The sequence below is a fragment of the Netta rufina genome (genome assembly GCF_964035555.1).
Source record: "Netta rufina genome assembly, chromosome: 14".
NCBI classification, from domain to species: Eukaryota; Metazoa; Chordata; class Aves; order Anseriformes; family Anatidae; genus Netta; species Netta rufina.
The window spans coordinates 2,384,440-2,390,845 of record NC_140137.1 but is presented as its reverse complement, the minus strand read 5'-3'; positions in this window follow the sequence as shown (position 1 = coordinate 2,390,845).

Sequence of the window (6,406 nt, the reverse complement as noted above, 5' to 3'; positions counted from 1 at the left end):
GCTCAAGTTTTGTGTTTAAGAAAAGAGACTGGGATTCTTAAAATAAATAAAAAAAAAAAAAATAAAATAAAAAAAAATGTGAATATTAGAAATATTAGAAATATGAGATGCTCTGCCAATGAGTCCCGTTCCCTGTTTTTGTTGGCAATACTGCCGTCATATATACCACAAAGGTGGGCTGGTTGTAACACAGCCTTTGAACAGTTGTGAACCCAAATTCCTGAGCAGCATTGCTCAGGTGCTCTGTGAACACAACAAAACGGCAATCTATGTGAATTCATTATGTGCTAGTCAGGTTTGTGTTGATACTCATAACCATCTGTCTGCATGAGTTTATTCATATATGATCACATTAGCTCCATAAAAAATCAAAAGTTTATATGAAATAGTAATAGAAAAGGGAACTGTCATTCTTGGGGTTATATTCTATCAGGTCTGTATTCAAAAACTACCAATTTGAAATCTTACCCCATTCATCAAATATTTTTTATCTTACTAACATGTTTGAAGTATTTGTGTGCATCACTCTTCTCACAACTTTAAAACTATATTTAGAATATAAACACCATTAATATTCATTTTTGCAAATGTCTTTCCAGTAGTATTACATATTATTATATATGTTATGTAACACTAAATGCTTGTTGTTGTTGTTCTTGTTGTTTTTTCTCTGTTACAATGCTTTATTCCTTGCAAAGAGTTTTATGTGCTATGGCTTACCGTAAGGACATTTGAAACAATGTCCTTTTCCTTTTTGAATGAAAGGAAAAAGAGATCTTGCCAAACTATTAGAAGGACTATTCTAATTTCAGTGATAAAATATGTAAGAGGAGCAAACTTTTTAAAATGACCGCATGCTTTCTGCAACCAGCATTCCTCAGCTAAATCACACACATCCATTTATGTTCTTTTAAATGATTTATTTTAATAAAATTCTTATGTGCATTAAAAGCCCAGTGCTGTGCTGGGCCAGACAGCACACCTTATTTCCTTTACTTCACTTTTCATTGTTGTAAATTAGACAAAATATTTTCTATTAATCACATCATTTACTTTTTTTCACTACCTTTTGTTCACTACCACCCTGTTCCAAATTGGGCTCCTAGGGTGTAAAAAGAAAAATCATCTGTCTCATTTGCTAAGAGTAGGCCAGGATGTGAATCGGTGGAATCAAATGTTTGTCTGTTTGTTTATTTTTCTCCCTGGTAATAAGGGGTGATTAATATGTTTACTTTGGGGCCAGGTTGGACCCGGATGTGGTTGGATGTACAGTGCAGCAGATGTTCTTGGACATCTGTGACTGCCTTCTCCAAAATAAGGCATCTATATAAATGCAAGCTTTAGGAAATTTAGATTTACATGTGCATTCTTGTAAGCCCACTTCATCACTTAGTTAGATTGAAAAGTTAATACTTTGTGAAGAAAAAGAAAGGAAACAGAAAACAGAAAAACTGTGAATTGAAACATTCTAGTTCACTGTGCTCTGTTTTATCCTTTTCACTTGAGATAAGATAAGCCAAAGGGATGATTTCAACAGACACAATTCAGTATGCGCCTTCAAAATAATAATACAGACTATGACATTTCTCCTCAAACAGGATAGTTCTGTTGAATCCCAGCCAGCTGTTCAGCAGGGTCTAGCTGTGGCATGTTCACTTATCCAAGTTTAGTACTGCTCAAGTACTCATTGTACTCTGAGGAGTGTAGTGTGCACACTATGTACACGTTGCTACTGTAGGAATATAGTGCACAAGCCTCTGTGCCAGCTTGCCCTGTTAAAAAGGATGATTTATGGGAGTAACTAAATTAGCATGGGTAGATTCTGTGCTACACAACTGTTCACTTTCCAGGCCCTGAGCTAGTTTTTATATTGATGTGCAGCACAGAGCTTTGCTCTGGTGTTATGCTGGTGTTGAAATGAATTAAAGAACGCTGTAAATATAGAAGTGTAAACTGCAAGATGAGAGTTAAATTAAAGTCCAACTACAGTGAATCAGTGACAGTTTAGAGGTCACCCAACTTAGTGTAATTGGTGTATTGAGGAAGCTAGAGGAAAACATGCGTGCATCAGTTTGAACGCTCTCTTGGACTCCCTTAGTTGCCTGCTGTAAGCTTGCTTCTGATTCTCATCTAGCAATTCTTAGATGGCAGCATCAGGCTCTGATGGCAAGGCAGATAGCTTGGGCAAGTGGACAGCTGTGTGTGAATGAGTCATATACTTTCAGTCTGGGATTTTCCTGCAGGGAAAGGACATGACAATGTTCTTCACAAGGAATTTGCAGAGAAGAGTCAGACAGGCAAAAAATTTCTAAGCAGTTCAAAGTATACCAGCCTGCCTTCTAAAATGCTGACAACAGCCCTTGCATAGGGAAGGCAGTAGAAGGGGCTTTGCTGTCTGTTGCAGGGTTAGAGTGTGTCATGAGCTTAAATAGTTTTGGAATAGATTTTCATCTAATTTTTCTAGAACTTCCAGTAGAAGTTTTCTTTACTGAGGATTTGGAATTCTCAAGAGTGAAACAAGTATACGCACTTTCACAGCAGTTTTGAAATACTTTGAAACAAGAAGTTGTGTATTTCTTTATTTGTGGTCTAATTATGAAGAGAAACTCACACTGTCAAAAGCACAACTTCCTTTATCGGAGAAGATCAAACCATCAGCAAATTTTAATGAGACTGTGGTTATCATGCCAGTATGAGTGTAGACATAGCTGAGAAAATTCTTTGGAAATCATTATCTTAAAGTGATCTGAACAAGCTAAAAAAGGGATGGTGATCATGGAGACAAAAGGAAGAGTTTACTGGGAGATAAAGCTCTCATGACAATAATGAAACTGTTTATCTTATAAAAGGCTTGTCAGCAACATATGCTTTGGGCATATAAGCAAGCAGTTCGGAAATTTGTTGAGAAAGTGGCATGAACTGGACAACAGTTTGGAGGATGTGAATTGCAAATTGAGGAGTGTGGTTGCAGGATTACACTTTCCAGCTGCTAATTTTATCACCTTGTAGGATGTCATTAACACTGAAAGGTATTTCTGATTCATTTGGGAACACTACTCCTGAAAATTAGATGAGTTTTGCAACAGCTGAAAACTGCTTGAGAAACTTGTTTGTTTACATCTCAAAACTGAGCAATTCAGAACTGAAAACAACTACTAGGAGGAAAATTAACTCTGTCCTAACTGAAACCAGAACATCATCAAAAGCAGAGCTGATGGCTGAGTGGTCAGTCTGTAAGTACATAAGGGAAGGAATATTTTACTTTTCAGAACCTTGCTGGTTCTCCTGGTGATCTCATATATGCAGTCATAACTTTGGTATGTGATTTCACTGTATGTTTGAAAGACAGTCCCATTTTAAAAGGACTCATTCTCTCATACCTCAGAAATACTATGAGAAAAACAAAAGTCTAATTTATGAAGTTATATTGACTGCATCTGATGTTAATCATTGATTATTATTTCAATATAGGTAATTGTTACTCAGCCTTTACATAACTAAAGAACGAGACTTAGCATTAATTTGCCAGGAAAAGAATAGTAACCTTTGTCTCAGGACAAAATGGTTATGATAGGGGAGTAACAGTTTCCACAGTATATGTTCTCTTTTTCTGGATCTTGTATAAATTTTGCCATCTTGACTGCATTAGCAAATATCTCAGTCCTAATGCAGATGAAGCAAGTTCTCCATATGTGACTGTCAACCCAGCTTCCACTGGTCCTATGGTTGTTTGGGTGTGCTTCCAGCACAGGTGTAAAATGCAACAAGGTGAGAAGGAAACCCTTCTCCTGCAGCAGCACCTGGGGTAGAAAGCTCAGACAACACAAGTTCATTGCACCTGAATTGGGTGAAGTTTTGCAAATTCAACAGTGTTAATTAACAGTGTTAAGCCCAGTAAATCCATACTTGTCTTTTATTGTTTGTGTGGTAGTAGGTACATACCATTCTATTCAGTTTATATGTGGTAGTCTATAAGGTCTTACAGGTGGAGCCAAGTCATGTTCAATTTCAGTGTCTTAGATATGAAGGTAAAGCTGTCTGGGTAGAAATGCCTGAGACTGCACAAGATACAGAACTTAGAGAAGTGATCCAAGAGCTTATATAACTGTTTAATATGTTGCTTACAAATCTCTGCTTGAATTACAGAGTGTTTTGGGTTGGAGGGGACCTTAAAGACTATCTAGTTCTGCTCTCCTGCCTCCCACCGGACCATGGACACCACCCACCAGACCATGTTGCCCAAAGCCTCGTTCAACTTGGCCTTCATCACTGCCAGGGATATGGCATCCACAGCTTCTCTGGGCAGCCTGGGCCAGGGCCTCAGCACACTCTGAGTGAAGTGAGTACATTTCCTTAGGAACACACGTTTAGGAATTAGCTTAAAGAAAAAAAAAATACATTTCAGATGTGTGTTTAAGAAGTCTTTGCCAACTTTCACATAATGAAACTTATTTTATTACACAAACTCTGGGTTAAATTATTTTTATTTTTTATTTTTTTTTTATGCCTGTAATTTTCTTATGAATTTATTTTTCAGATATGTATATTGCTGTACTTGATTTTTTCTAAAAGTATGATTTCACATCTTCTCTTAATTTTAGACCTAAAAGAAGGTCTAAAATTGAGAAGGTAAGGTCTGAAATTGAGTGGTTTTAATTTATTTTTTGTGTTAGTTTGGTATATCTGTGTTGAGGGATTTCTTGAAACAGCAAAAATCCCATGGCTTGCTGTAGCTGAGCAAACCAAGCTACCAGGGCAACTATGAGAAGTTCCCATGACAGTGTTCCCACATCGCCCAATTGAGGAATTCAGGAAAATATTGTTACCAGTAGCTGGCCTCAAGGACAAGGTCTATGTGACTGCTAATCACAAGGGGGTTGTTTTCTTGCAGGTGGGGTTGTTTTCTTGTAGCTGTTTGTCTGAGTGCTTTTGACCAATAATCTTGTGTGAAACACTGTCCACCCCTGTTAAGTTCTCTATAAAAGTTAGGCTATTCGGGCAATAAAATGGAGCATGATCTGACTCTACTGTGTGTCTGTCGTGCTTTCGGCCGTGCTTCCTGCAACATATCTGCTTTTCCACGAGAGTGAAATATAACAGAAGGGGTTAGGATTTAGAGCTTATTTACCTTTTGCTCAGTCAGTTAAGCCATTATGTTGCTGGATGGCTTCCTATGTGTTTAGAGAATCCTACAGTTTGCTGTCAATTCTGGAGCTGTATGTCAGCAAAAAATAAATAAATAAAATAAAAGTCACATATATATTTTATTATACTAAATACATTAATATTTCACTGGAGTAGCTGTGAAGCACATTGATAACCAGTATTATCCTCTCTAGCTAACACTCCTTGACTGTGATCAGAGATTGGAGTCACTTCCCTGTAGATATTCAATTAAGCACTTTAGTAAAATTAATTCATCTGTATTTGTCTCTATTTTATATATTATCTCAGAAACAGTTATGTAATTGAAATACATAATTTAAATGCTTGATTTCCAGAGTCTCATACCTGTATTTTTGTACGTTTAATTATGCACTATTAGCTGCATACTCAGTTAAACAGTAAGTTGTTTGTCAGTAACAAGTTAAACCATTTTTAAAATATTGCTTGCTATGGGGCACTAATTATATTTCTAAAATAAATCCATTAAGATAAATATATTAAATGAGAATTTGTATTTGTTTTGGTTTTGAAAGTAATTTTGATGGAGTTATAATTGGCTGGGAGTCTTTCCTCCCAGCTCTGCAGGGGGAATTAAAAAAAAAAAAAAAAAAAAAAAAAAAAGAGAGAAGTAAGATTTCTCAGATCATTAGATGTGGATTATTTGGTCATCCTTAAACATTTCTCCATATATTCTTCTCTTTAACGATGTTAAAATTGTTGAACCTTCCAATGTTGGAGATGATTTAATATTAAATCATTAGATGATTGGCCCAAATACTGCTTCTGACGTGTGACCCTTTCCTTGTTGACTGCCTAGGCAGAGATAAGCTGGTTAAGTGTTTCTTAATTAGGCTCATTCTCAACAGTTACTTGACGTTATTAGAGATTATATGGTTGCATTGTAGAAAACATTAAAATACATGTTTAATGCTCTGTATTTATAAAAAGAGTGAGGAAAACTGTTTTGTTCTTAGCTTCCCAGTCATATTAAGAACAATATAAATGATAGTTATCACAGACCTTACCTGTGGAACTAGCAGCATTTCCCTCTCAACTTCTGTATGCACTGAATCTGGATATTAATTATACTATTACTGAAACGTACCTGATATCATAATTACTCATATTGGAGCCAAGGTTACAGTACTGTAAAATATTAATTTTCCAAATATCTTGGAAAACTTAACCTGTCTGTACAGCTCCTTCTGAGGCACTTTATACTCAACTCAGGTTTTACTTA